Source organism: Glandiceps talaboti, chromosome 7, assembly GCF_964340395.1.
Source record: "Glandiceps talaboti chromosome 7, keGlaTala1.1, whole genome shotgun sequence".
Taxonomy (NCBI): Eukaryota; Metazoa; Hemichordata; class Enteropneusta; family Spengelidae; genus Glandiceps; species Glandiceps talaboti.
In genome coordinates this window covers 25970348-25985224 of record NC_135555.1, presented here as the reverse complement: position 1 = coordinate 25985224, position 14877 = coordinate 25970348, and the positions used below count along the sequence as shown (strand labels likewise).

Below are 14877 nucleotides of genomic sequence, written 5' to 3'. Positions count from 1 at the left end.
TGTGCAAGCAACGCCATTTGGCATCTCCCCCCCCAAAAAAAAAATAAAAATAAATAAATAAATAAATAAATAAAAAATCTTCCAAGCCCCCCTCCAGGATATCAAATTGTCCACCCTTTACGGGTACCAAAGCGTTCGCAGGTCAATTATCCCAATTGGGATATAAAAGCTTATCCCGATAGAGATAATTATTCCGATCTGGTGATTATTCCGATATCCTGACAATTGTTATAGTAGGACCCGATTTGCACAACAAAATATGTGACCCCTCTATTTAAGGGAGCCTTCGGTAATAATAAGGGGGAGGGCCGGGGAATTTTTGTGGGTTTTTTTGCGTTTTTCCCTTCATATTAACAACTCGGTTCTAGGGAGAGGGCTATATCTTAAGAAATGGAATGAGGGGGGGGGACCTTATTGTATTGAGTTTAGCACCCCGCTGATCCAAGCACATGAATTAATTAGTGCTCTGCATTCACTCAAACACGGTGCCACAGTAGTGCTAATAGTTGGAACAGCCATTGTCTTTAAAATTATCAGTGTGGTGGCAGCGATGGGACCGGGTCCAAGATACAATTTCATGAAAGATATCGTTCCCATATGATCACGTTTCTGTCAAAATGAATTTTTACCCCATAACCCCCCCCCCCCCTCCCCCAACTGGCTAAAGAAACTGACTGGCCCTTTAGGGAACCTTTCCATACAAATAAACATGAAGCGTACTTAATTTGTTACTTGAATATCAACGTTTAATTTCTCACGTAAATCCCAGTGAAATAATATCAATACGCGTACAATACAGGGGACACTTTTTTTGGCAAGCAGTGTTTCAAGCTAAACATTTTCTTACATGATCAAAAATTAAAAATGTTTAATTGACAGTGACAAAATCCTGACAGATGTTGTAGGATGACCCTTGACCTCATCATTACTTTGTGTGTTTGTTTGTATTTAAAAAAAAGTAAAACCAGCGGCAGTACTACATTGCCAATCTTATAACCATCTTGAAGTATACTGTTACTGGAACGAGACAGACTCCAATCTACCCACAAATACCACGTTCACATGGAAACTTAAGTAAGTTTGTCACTGTATTATTGTATGCATGATTTATTCATACAGATACAGAACCCCCCCGGTAAACTTGACAGAATATATTGAAGAAAAAAACATTTTACGAATTATTTATTAACAATTTTAATTGGAAAGTAGATGGGTGACATTCTAGTGTCATCTCAGTGTAAGCCATCTACCACCGACAAACACTAAGCTTTGCTGGGATATTGTGGGATGTAGTGGGATACAGTGGGATCTAGTGGAATCTGGATAGTGGGATGTAGTGGGATACAGTGGGATCTAGTGGAATCTGGATAGTGGGATGTAGTGGGATACAGTGGGATCTAGTGGAATCTGGATAGTGGGGTGTAGTGGGATACAGTGGGATCTAGTGGGATACAGTGGAGGCAATCAGATTCCTTTCAGAAGTCACCATCTCCCTGCATTATCGGTGTGTTTGTCTGTTAGTCTGTAGAATGTTGGTGTGTAGGCATATAGCAAATTGTTAAAGTCAACCAGTAAAATAATACAAATTACTGCCATGAAGGATCGGAGCGACCAAGCGAAGTTGGAGCCGGGAGGAGGGTGTCCCCTTCCGGCGTTGAAATTTTTTGATCAAACATATGAGCGCCGATATTATATTGGCGTGTTAAACAATACACTCCTGGTGATAGTAGAGCATTGATTATATACACTCCTGGTGACAGTAGAGCATTGATTAATGAAATCATACAGAAAATGTAAACAATTCAAAAGGAAGATTTCAATTACGGTAAGTGTTTTGATCAACGATCTTCACACTTGTCACTTGGTTCTAGGAAAATCACTTACTGGAGACTATAATAGAGACAGAGAGCGGGAGAGAGAGGGCGGAGAGTCTGAGAGAGAGAGAGACAGACGGACAGACAGAGACAGACAGTGACAGAGAGCGAGAGAGGGGGAGGGAGAGAGAGTCCGTAGTACCCTTTTTAAGGGAGAGGAAAGTTTGCATGATAATATTGATAATCTTACGTTTCTGCTGATAACCTGCAGCTATGAAGAACATTGGTCATATTGTGATGGATCTGAAGACGATTTCCAAGAGACATGTACATGTGAGGAACGTAGTTGTTATTTTCCCATGAGCAATGGAGGTCCTCACATTATGAAACTTGAACTAGTAAATCAACTTGGTATGACGTCATTGACAGCATGGTTTAACCCTGACACTCAGAGTAAGTGGATAAAGTCCCCATTTTTTAATCAACACCTGTGAAATTTATTATTATTATTATTATTATTTAATTCTTAAAGAACGCACTACACATACGTCTCAGTGCATTGTACACAACAAAGTAAAACAAAAACAAAAAACACATAATTAATGTTCATGAAACAAAGGGAATTAAAATGCAGTCAATACTGATAAAAAAGAGATCGAGGTAAGAACATATCAAAAATAGTCTAAGAGCAAAAACAATTAAAACAGAAATTCATGTCCAATTACGAATGAGGTCGAATATTAAAAGCCTTGGGAAAATATCATGAATGTACCTGTAAAATATGAGTTTAACAGAAATATTGCACAAAAAGATGCGTCTTCAAACGGCGTTTGAAACAATCAACCGTTTCGGCGGTGCGAATTTCTAGGGGCAAAAGGTTCCACAAAGCAGGAGCGCAGACAGAAAAGGCTCTTTGGCCATACATTCTATTGAATTTGCCTCTTGGTGGTACTAAGCGTAATGTATTCAATGATCGAAGATCTCTAGCTGGGACATGCAACTCAATTAAATCTTTCAGATACAATGGTGCGATTCCGTGTACAATTTTATACGTAAGTAATTTAATTAATAACTTAGTTTTTTATTGTGATGAAGACAAATATCCAAATTGTTTCAAATGTAAATGTAATAGGCTAAGCATTTAAATACCTATAACTTCACCTATAAGTTTGTTAATCGCACTTCAAATCACATATGTTTTAGGTGGCACAAGTTGCATGTCAGTATACACCATGAGAAAGTCAAGACTGGTTCTGATTTTATATGATTTGATTATACTTACAAAGTTATTAAAAGTGACTGTAACAATGACTTAAAACATTTTTACACACAGAAACTTAAATCTATTTGTGAATGACACAATCCTAGACCCTCAGTCCACAGTGGCGTGGGTGGAGAGTCTATGACGTAGAATTGACGATCGTGTGACTCCTAACAACTGCCTTCTATAGTTGACAGAAAGCTATAAGGGAGCGGTCAGTTTCTACAGGGGGCGGTGGATTCTTAAATTGGGCCGACAAAAAGTCACTGACCCCCCCCCCCATCTGTAAAACCAAAAACAGGCTGACCCCCCCTATCACTTAATTCTAAAACATGATGACCCCCCATATATAATATTCACATGACAGCTATTTTTTGATTGTGACTCAGTGTGGACTGCTTGACTCAGTGTCTTGCAACTAATTTATAAGATCCCGGGTTAGCACTATCATAATTATAATTATTGACTACACAGGGTGAATATATTCCAAAAGGATTTTAATAGCATCTTGACAGTGAAAGGTAGGGAGAAAGCTTGAGAAGGGAATATGTACATCTCTTATGTATGGGGGTCCTAGGGGTCTCCCCCTAGAAGCCATGGAGGTTTTTTCCCTGAAAAGTCAATGTTGAGACTAGACTCTCTTACAGCCCTCGGAGCTTCGCTTTACTAAAATTAAAGCTAAACGAATTATTTTGTATGTACCGATGCCAGCTAATTAACCGTACTCGAATATCCTTGTACTATGCGCCCTCATCGACCATGATAGAGATAACCATTCGTTGACGTGTGACTGCGACGCTCCGTGTTATCGCGAAGCCCCGAGGCACACGGAGCGTCGCAGTCACACGTCAACGAACATATATCTCTATGTGGTCGATGAGGGCGCACAGTACAAGGTTGTTCGAGTACGATGGAGTACGTTATGTAGATGGTATCGGTACATACAAAATAATTCATTTAGCGTCGATTTTAGTAAAGCGAAGTTCCGAGGACTGTGAGAGAGTCTAGGTAGCTAGGTAATACATGTTTATGTATATGTATAGTTATGTTTGAACTAATAAGTAATATTAAATAATTCATGTAAGAAACAGGGACAAGAACAAATATTTACATGTACCACATTTCAGACAAGGCTATATGCCATTGTAGAAAAGTTTGTTTTTTTCTTCCATCACAATCCAGAACATAATGACCCCCCCCCCCTGCCAATTTCAAAAACAGGCCCCCCCCTTCAAGTTCAAATCCACCGCCTCCCCCAGGCCGACGAAACTGACCGGTCCCTAAAGTGGTTAGATACCCAGTCAAACTGTTTATTGCACCGTCTAATATTCATAGTCTACAGTATTTTTTTTAAAGGAAAGTCACTTGGCACTGCATCAGTAAGTTGAATGGTTCTGTTACCGGGTCCAAAATACAAATGTAGTTGCAATAACTTTGTACTTCATTTGAATTACCAAACTAATAATTTCTTTTATCATTTTCTTTGAATTCAGCAATACCACATCCTCCGCAGTCTGTACATGCCGTTGCCAGTAACAACGACGTCATCTCACTGACATGGTCCAAACCAACAGCTTGGTCCAACGATTTTAAACTGATCTACAAAGTACAGTACACAAACGATCAGACGTCATTAGATTGGGAAGAGGTATGTTTCCATTTTAAATCATGACACGTAGGTGTACTTAGCGGTGGTCCCGGGGAGGGGGGTCATGACACGTTGACACACTTAGCGGTGGTCACGGTGAGGGGGGTCATGACACGTTGACGCACTTAGCGGTGGTCACGGGGAAGAGGGGTCATGACACGTTGACGCACTTAGCAGTGGTCACGGGGAGGGGGGTCATGACACGTTGACGCACTTAGCGGTGGTCACGGGGAGGGGGGTCATGACACGTTGACACACTTAGCGGTGGTCACGGGGAGGGGGGGTCATAACATGTTGACACACTTAGCGGTGGTCACGGGGAGGGGGGTCATGACACGTTGACGCACTTAGCGGTGGTCACGGGGAGGGGGGTCATGACACGTTGACGCACTTAGCGGTGGTCACGGGGGAGAGGGGTCATAACACGTTGACGCACTTAGCGGTGGTCACGGGGGAGAGGGGTCATAACACGTTGACGCACTTAGCGGTGGTCACGGGGAGGGGGGTCATGACACGTTGATGCACTTAGCGGTGGTCACGGGGAGGGGGGGTCATGACACGTTGACGCACTTAGCGGTGGTCATGGGGAGGGGGGACATGACACGTTGACACACTTGGTGGTGGTCACGGGGAGGGGGGTCATGACACGTTGACGCACTTAGCGGTGGTCACGGGGAGGGGGGTCATGACACGTTGACACACTTAGCGGTGGTCACGGGGAGGGGGTCATGACACGTTGACACACTTAGCGGTGGTCACGGGGGAGGGGGGTCATGACACGTTGACACACTTGGTGGTGGTCACGGGGAGGGGGTCATGACACGTAGGTGTACTTAGCGGTGGTCACGGGGAGGGGGGTCATGACACGTTGACACACTTAGCGGTGGTCACGGGGAGGGGGGTCATGACACGTTGACACACTTAGCGGTGGTCATGGGGAGGGGGGTCATGACACGTTGACACACTTAGCGGTGGTCACGGGGGAGGGGGTCATGACACGTTGATGCACTTAGCGGTGGTCACGGGGAGGGGGTCATGACACGTTGACACACTTGGTGGTGGTCACGGGGAGGGGGGTCATGACACGTTGACGCACTTAGCGGTGGTCACGGGGAGGGGGTCATGACATGTTGACACACTTGGTGGTGGTCACGGGGAGGGGGGTCATGACACATTGACGCACTTAGCAGTGGTCACGGGGAGGGGGGTCATGACACGTTGACGCACTTAGCAGTGGTCACGGGGAGGGGGGTCATGACACGTTGACACACTTGGTGGTGGTCACGGGGGAGGGGGATCATGACACGTTGACACACTTGGTGGTGGTCGCGGGGAGGGGGGTCATAACACGTTGACACACTTGGTGGTGGTCATAGGGGGGTCATAACACGTTGACACACTTGGTGATGGTCATAGGGGGGTCATAACACGTTGACACACTTGGTGGTGGTCATAGTGGGGTCATAACACGTTGACACACTTGGTGGTGGTCATAGTGGGGTCATAACACGTTGACACACTTGGTGGTGGTCATAGTGGGGTCATAACACGTTGACACACTTGGTGGTGGTCATAGTGGGTCATGACACATTGACACACTTGGTGGTGGTCATAGGGGGGTCATAACACGTTGACACACTTGGTGGTGGTCATAGGGGGGGTCATGGCACGTTGATGACACGTTGACATACTTGGTGGTGGTCGTGTACATGAACATGTATTCAGATTTGACAATTTTATTTCAATATAACGATAAAGAACTCTTTTGCGATATTTATACGATCATATTATATTTTAAAGTGGCCATATGGATGAGGATTGGGTAGTTATTTTGGATATTTAATTTAACAATTTTATCATGGCTTCACACTCGAAAAATCGATGTGAAACAACATTGAAAATATCTGTGTTTGAAACTCAAAATATTGCTATTGTATGTACAATAATAAAGATTCACATTAATTTTCCCAGTAGGAAGCTATGATAACATTGTGTTATAAAATAATTAAAATTGCAAAATAAATTGCACATGACAGGTCAGTGGAAAACAGTCAATAAGTGGTAGGAATATTTCACAAAGTCTCAATTAAAATATCTATACCAGTATTTAGATTAATCCCCGTGGTGGAAGTCCCAGACGAAGCGGGTACGCTTGTTTGTTAGAAATTTCATGGAAAGGGGTTGTTTTTCGTCAGCCATCTAGGTTATTAGAATCGTAAAAAAGGGGTACTTTTTCAGATAACCCTCCGAGAATAGGGGTAGGAGACCATTTTTGTACGTGCAGTGTATGGATTAGGTATAAATCTCCCAGATTTCTGAAATAAGGGCGGGCGTGTTTTGGCAGTGATTTTCTCCCAGATTCACTAAAAAGGGGATGTTTTCACTAAAATATTCCGGGAAAGACGGAACATTTGAAATTTCGCTGACAGGCATGGGTACCCACCCAGGGACTGCCATCGCTGGGGATTAATCACGTGATCATATAACGAAATACCTTAATTAATGTGCACTATTTTTATGATGTTCGATTAAAAATGATTTTAGAATCCAATTATGTGCAAAAGCCATGGGCCCGGGGGGGGGGGGGCAACGGGCCTAGAACCAATTAACTACAAAAGGCCGTGGGGTGAGGGTGGGGGGCAACGGGCCTAGAACCAATTAACTATGTTTTTTATTATTAAAAGGTATTATGTACAGATACGAAAGGAAAAAAAGAGGCTACATCAATCTTATCATTTTTTCAAACTTTCTAAAACATCAAGTTTACTACTCAGCTTCTTTTCAGTGTCAAACCTTTTAATATACAAATTCATACTTAATAAGATTTCTATAAGAATACTACTTCCTGATATCCAGTATTTGTGGATAGTCTACTTACCCAGTAGAATTACAAGCTGGGTAGTTTTACAATCTATTTTGTTTGTGATATTTTCAAGAGGTTCTGTAAAAATAATATTGTGATCAGAAATGTCAACATCAATTTGGCAAAGTTTATAAATAATATTTCTATTAATAAAGTCCTAACACTTAAAATCAATTCTACATTGTAAAAATCTGTGTTCTAGAGAGTCAACCATTAAGCAAACTTCACAATTCAGTGTTTTCCAAATACAAATACATATTACAAGGTGAAGTAGTTTCCACTGGAATTCGAGCAGTTTCGTTTCACTAGTGACAAAAAAATCAACACAAAAAATATACAAACACACACAAAAACCCACAAGAAAACCGACACGAAAAATCATTTTTTTCATATGGATCTACTGAAACGCTCTAATTCTATTGGTGCAATTTGTAACTTGGGAAACCACTTAATTAGCTTATCACTGGCCTTGATTGATCTAATTAACTATTCCGTGTTGGAACAAAGATTTGTTCTAAGTACATTGAAAACATTGTACCTATTATATATATATGTCTCTCTCTCTCTCTCTCTCTCTCTCTCTCTCTCTCTCTCTCTCTCTCTCTCTCTCTCTCTCTCTCTCTCTCTCTCTCTCTCTCTCTCTCTCACTCAACGCTTGATTCCCTTCCTAGGTTATTATACCACACCCAGACCAAAGGCACTTCATTTTGAAATCTTGTGACGTAGAACCGTATACTGGTTTCTATTTCAAAGTGGCATGTATGTCTTCCTATACTGGGACTGACGATAAATGGAGTCAATGGTCAGATGTTGCTTACTGTCAAATAAATCAAGCAGGTATAATGTTTTTATTATTATAAACTCTAATGCTATTTATGCGTGAAAAAATAAATAGAAATACGTGTTCCTAAGCTCCATAGTGTAAATTATTATCTCGTTTTTGACTTAGTAACATTGATTTTGTTCTATTACTTTAGTTGAAAAGTTTCTCTGCTAGACCTGTGGTATAGTATAGACACATCTCATTATACGACTCATACTCAAAGCGCCAAGAACTAGATTATATCCATAGACGATCAATCATTCACGCCAAGAACTAGACTATATCCATAGACGATCAATCATTCACGCCAAGAACTAGACTATATCCATAGACGATCAATCATTCACGCCAAGAACTAGACTATATCCATAGACGATCAATTATTCACGCCAAGAACTAGACTATATCCATAGACGATCAATCATTCACGCCAAGAACTAGACTATATCCATAGACGATCAATCATTCACGCCAAGAACTAGACTATATCCATAGACGATCAATCATTCACGCCAAGAACTAGACTATATCCATAGACGATCAATCATTCATGCCAAGAACTAGACTATATCCATAGACGATCAATCATTCACGCCAAGAACTAGACTATATCCATAGACGATCAATCATTCATGCCAAGAACTAGACTATATCCATAGACGATCAATCATTCATGCCAAGAACTAGACTATATCCATAGACGATCAATCATTCATGCCAAGAACTAGACTATATCCATAGACGATCAATCATCCACGCCAAGAACTAGACTATATCCATAGACGATCAATCATTCATGCCAAGAACTAGACTATATCCATAGACGATCAATCATTCATGCCAAGAACTAGACTATATCCATAGACGATCAATCATTCATGGTTCAATAGAAATAGTGTTGGAATAAGGGATGAATTTCCATCCCTCGAGTCTAGGTTTAAATCCTGTGCTACCAGGAAGTCAAAGTCTATAATCATTGACATGTACATTTATCACCCAGTACACCCATTGTTTGATATGTTATCACCCATTGTTTGACATGTACATTTATCACCCAGTACACCCATTGTTTGATATGTTATCACCCAGTACACCCATTGTTTGATATGTTATCACCCAGTACACCCATTGTTTGACATGTACATTTATCACCCAGTACACCCATTGTTTGACATGTACATTTATCACCCAGTACACCCATTGTTTGACATGTACATTTATCACCCAGTACACCCATTGTTTGATATGTTATCACCCAGTACACCCATTGTTTGACATGTACATTTATCACCCAGTACACCCATTGTTTGATATGTTATCACCCAATACACCCATTGTTTGATATGTTATCACCCGGTACACCCATTGTTTGATATGTTATCACCCAGTACACCCATTGTTTGATATGTTATCACCCAGTACACCCATTGTTTGATATGTTATCACCCGGTACACCCATTGTTTGATATGTTATCACCCGGTACACGTGCACGTTATAGATATATTAAAATCAAAATTGATCGATTCAATTTTTTAAAATCTAATTCCAATTTTTGAATGAGTTCTAATTATTGTTTTATCTGATGTACTCGTTGTCATAGTAATCTGTAAATTTTGAAATGTTTTAAAACCTAGTCATTCAGATCACTGTACAAATATACACATGGCAATAAAATAGTATTATTTATAAACTTTGCGGCCTGGATATAGGTTTTGAGGACCGAGGTTGTGCAATGAAAGGGTCCGACTTTACGAGGGCCTGTAAGCCGTACGACCGAGGTCGCCAAAACCCATATCTGGGACGTAATGGTCATATACCTCATGAAGTGCTAAAATACGTTAGCAATAATTATTTGGACATGTTTAGAGACTGTAAGGTATATTATAGTGAAAATAAATCGCCGATATATGCCAAGGCCTCATCATATGTATGACCTGGCTGATTGCTTTCAGTATGTTCATATATCTCGAGCTAGCTCCTTGCACGTACGTACATGCATCACGCGATCATGCATTCGAGTCGCACGAAACACAAACGTACACAAATCCCGGAAAACATGAAACACAAAATTACTGTTGACAAGGTTTGGCATGTAATAAAATTTATGATAATTTAACTATGCAACAGATGTTTTGGAAAAATGATCTTGCATAAAGGTGATAAGGGACTGGAAAGAAATTACAGAGGGGTGGTGTTTTTAGAGGGTGGGTCACTATTTTTTGAGCAAGGTGGTTTAAACTTGATAATTTTGTTTGGTATAATTAATTGGTTTAAAGGCCACTTGGCCAAGACTGATGAATGACCCAACAGCCGGTCCGAAATGTCTTAAAACAAGGGTCAACTAAGTATCGACCCGGGGACGTATCGCCATTGTCTTCCCTGCTAACCTACCCTAATATCAAGTTCAAAAACCTTGACAAACCGGTCACTTGGCTAACTGACCTTTAAACCAATTTATTATACCAAACAAAATAATCATGTTTGAACCAGCTTTGGAGAATGCTTCCACATATTAGCAAACTTGATCTAAGAACCAATAGAATGGACATCAACTTAAAATTTTATACCGTAAATCTCGAAATTTTAATCTGAAAACAAAGAAATTACTTGTCTCGGCTTTGATTCACTGTCATTTTGACGATGCCTGTTCATCTGTTACAGTGGTCTCACAAAGAAGTTGAAGGGTAGACTACAAGTTCTGCAAAATAACATCATAAGATACATACTTAGTGCTGCTATAGTAGAACACACATTCGATATAATCAATTTAAACTTGTAGGTATGTTTCCTGTAGAATTGAGGGTTGAGCAATTAAAACTCAATCATATGTTCAACATCATAAATCATTGTGCTCCTGAGTACTTAAATTGCAATATAGAAATGGTCTGTAATCGGCACAGTTATAGAACAAGAGCGAGTGAACTGTCATGTGTAGTTCCAAGAGTCAGTGGTATGGGTAAGAGTTCATTCGCCTACACAGGCCTTGGTCTTTGGAATAGTCTCCCACTCTCAATGAAACAATCGCATACAAAAAATAGTTTTAAAAGTTATGTCAAATCTTTTCTATGGAACAAACTAGAGTCTAAAGAGCATAATATTGTTGTAACATCTTAGTCCTTCCTCTTTTTAATTGTGGATGTAGTCAGTGTGTATTTTATAACTCTATATTTGGTGCTTTGTCATGTTTCTGCAATGTACATTTAATTTTTCTGTATCATTGTTGCCACGGCATTTTGAATATCCCTATGAGGACAACATTGGAAATAAGTGTTTTAAAAAAAAATACTTTTATGTGTTATCCTCGGTGATTTTTATACCTTGTATTTTAATATGGACTTGTATAAATTTTTACCCGAATAAAATTCAATTCAATTCAATTCAATAGTTGGTTAGGTGGTGTAAACGCAATGTCATGCACTTATTTAATATTGATGGTGTTTGGAGTTCCCTTTATTACTACGTATACTGACAGACAGTAATGTGTTTTACAGTGAAGACAGTTTCAGGAAAACTTAGTATTGAATTGTATTTGTGAATTCTTTAGAAATTGTCGGGGGGGGGGGGTCACTTTTTTCATGCATAAAGGGGATGGGTCAGGATTTGAGGGGTATATATTTTTCATGCCTGGGTCTTTTGAAAAACGCCGCCGGTTCCCCCCCCCCGTAATTTCTGTCCAGTCCCTAAGGCTGAGTACCTGCCATGATGAACGGCACGCATATCGCATGCCACGATCGACCAACAACAAAAATGTAATCTTCATGAAACCGGGCGTGAAACACGTCTTTGTAATATTAAAATCGTCCAAAATCACAGATTGGAAACGTTATACTTCAGTCGCTGACTATCGTCCGATTCTAATAACAAATAAAACGTACACTTCGCGCTTCGTCATGTTCTAGGCATTGATTTGAGACAGCTAGCTTTTGATAATCGTATGGAACGGACCGTATGTCGTTGTCTTTACTATTTGTACATACGGACCGTCTGTCGTTGTCTTTACTATTTGTACATACGGACCGTCTGTCGTTGTCTTTACTATTTGTACATACGGACCGTCTGCCGTTGTCTTTACTATTTGTACATACGGACCGTCTGCCGTTGTCTTTACTATTTGTACATACGGACCGTCTGTCGTTGTCTTTACTATTTGTACATACGGACCGTCTGTCGTTGTCTTTACTATTTGTACATCTTTAATCGAATCCAAATCTTCCTTAAAACCAATATTTCAGGTAATTTCGCCACAATCGCCAAATAGAATACTTTTAAGATTTTGGGAGGAATTTCCTGTAGCCACTTTTGGATATCACCGGCTTCCGCCATGATAGCGTACACGCACATGTACAGGGTGCCAACAAGTTTTTCAACACGCATAGCAACGCACATAGCAACGGGAAAGAAAGTAGTCCAAAATTCCCGCAAGTGACCTTATTTGAGAAACTGGGATGGTCTATGATATGGAAAACGACTGCCGGCTAGAGCTCGCGATTTCTCCATAGCAATACATAGGGACGTGATTATAGGTATATGATAATTATCAATAGTTGTCCATGCTACTACAATGCTTTGTTTTGATTACTGGCAGATATAGATGCAATGCAATGCAATGCAATCAATGCAAGACTGAAGATTTAATTAGTATTCCAGACGGCTTTAATACCTAGGACTTGTGTTTGTACATAGTACAAGAGAGTATTGAAATGGGTACTAAGCCATCTATAGTTCGTTTTATCACATCACATCATATCACATCACATCACATCACATCGCACCATTTCGCATCGCACATCGCATCGCATCGCATCGCATCGTATCACATCACATCACATCACATCACATTACATCATATCACATCACATGTCACATCGCACCATTTCACATCGCACCGCATCCTATTGTATCACATCACATCACATAACATCACATCACATCACATATCACACCACACCATTTCTCATTGCACATCACATCACATCACATCACATCACATCACATCACATCATCTTTAAAAATCTAAGTAGGTCAGTTGTGCTGCTACAAGGCCATTGCATTGACATGGTTTTTTTTACCAATTCTTTACCATTTCAATTTGTTGACGCAAGAGATCGATTACGTGTTAATTGAAGACGTTCTTTTTACACAGATATGGCAAGTAACATTGCCACTGAAACAATTAGCATGGGGCAAGAATTGAACCAGAAACAGACCCACAGTACAACACGTTCACTGGGGGACAAGTCAACTAACGGTAAATCTCGTTGGATTTTCATCACCAGGTTTATTCAATGTGTATTTATTTGACAATGTTACATCAAATAGTTCTTTAGAAGCCAACTTAAATATTACCATTCTTGTTACACTAAGTTGTTTTAATAATCAACAATCACATTGACCTCAACTACCGGGCACATCACGTAGAGATCCCTCCGTATCAGATTCGTTAAATTGCTTGTGAGATAATCAGATCCTAAAACTAACCTCAATCCAAGGACTCTCTTTTAAAAATTCCGTTATTTACCAAAATGATGTACGTATATATATATATTGAACACATATTGCCTGGCCATGAGGGCTATCATCCGTTTATTACACCCGAGGGACTGTGATTCTGGTAACTCACAGTCACGAGGGGGTAATGAACGGGTGCTATAGCCCGAATATAGGCTAGGCAATATGTTTTTTATAATATACCTAGTGATAATGCTGTGCCGTGATTCGCCAGAATCAGTCACGTGATAGGAAAATAGTATGACTATTTCCCTAGGGAAATAGTTCCATCAACTATTACATGGTCACGTGACCACCGCGAGTTCACAGCAGGTCAAAATGGCAGCTTCGAACGATGTCGTCTGCCAACCTCAAGAGAAGAGGGCAAGATTTTCATGAGGTATATTATAAAACACATATTGCCTGGCCTATAGCACCCGTTTATTACCCCCTCGTGACTGTGATTTACCAGAATTACATGCTATTTCCCTCGGCCTCGGGGGAAATAGCATGTGATTCTGGTAACTCACAGTCACGAGGGGGTAATAAACGGGTGCTATAGCCCGAATATAGGCCAGGCAATATGTGTTTTATAATATACCTCATGCTTAAACGTTTGCATTATTGAACAAGTTTGATAATTTTTATTCTTTCAACTCATTATGAAATACGATGAAACTTATTCAAAATGAACGGGTGATATAGCCCGAATATAGGCCAAGCAATACGTTTTTTTAAAATGATAAACCTCATGCTTACACCGTATGTTGTTGCAGTATTGAACACGTTTAATATTAATTATTTCAATTCATTATGAAATACAAGTAAAGTTATTCAAAATTTGCAGTATTGGCTTCCATAGCCTAGTTGTTGTAGATGTTGACGACACAGTTATGAAAGTTATAGTTCACTATTTTCTTACTACCGCTCACTTCTTGTTGAGTTACGAAATTCACTGGCGGTGGAGGTGAATTAGTCAG

At 40.2% G+C, this 14877-nt stretch overlaps 1 long non-coding RNA gene across 1 annotated transcript; it reads left to right on the top strand.

The window, feature by feature from the left end:
* Positions 1–4689: 4689 nt before the first annotated feature.
* Positions 4690–13659, top strand: LOC144437324 (uncharacterized). Its single transcript, XR_013481012.1, has 3 exons — positions 4690–4723; positions 8258–8423; positions 13554–13659. It is a non-coding gene; the product is annotated as an uncharacterized LOC144437324 (long non-coding RNA).
* The last annotated feature ends 1218 nt before the right edge of the window (positions 13660–14877 follow it).